The sequence below is a fragment of the Seriola lalandi genome, unplaced genomic scaffold (genome assembly GCF_002814215.2).
Source record: "Seriola lalandi dorsalis isolate HSWRI2012SDOR001 ecotype SW California unplaced genomic scaffold, Sedor1 jcf7180002054970, whole genome shotgun sequence".
Classification (NCBI taxonomy): Eukaryota; Metazoa; Chordata; class Actinopteri; order Carangiformes; family Carangidae; genus Seriola; species Seriola lalandi.
The window spans coordinates 1284723-1285101 of NW_019525521.1; positions in this window are offsets into that span (position 1 = coordinate 1284723).

Consider the following 379-nt stretch of genomic DNA (forward strand, 5'->3'; position numbering starts at 1 on the left):
TTGAAAAAGAAATCAGTCAGTGCTCTGCTGCTCTGCTCTCTTTGACAGCGTCTCCACATGAAGCTGAATCACTGCTCAACACAGTCAGCAAGCCTTCACCACCTTCTTCTGTCAAGTGTTTCTGACAATTCAAATCCCTCCAGGATCAAATCAAAGTCCAAATATAAAAACACACAGGTTGTTATGAACTTGAAGTTGGTGTCACTGATTTTCTTTCTGCAGCCACTTGGGGGCAGAAGAACTCCTCAACAAGCTAAATAAACACACCTCTGACCTTTGACCTTACACAGAGTCATTAGATTCATCGTTAATATAGAAATATGAATGAGTGGAGCTTTAACATACAGTCCCTGAAGCTGTTGTAGCTCCCTCAAAGCCC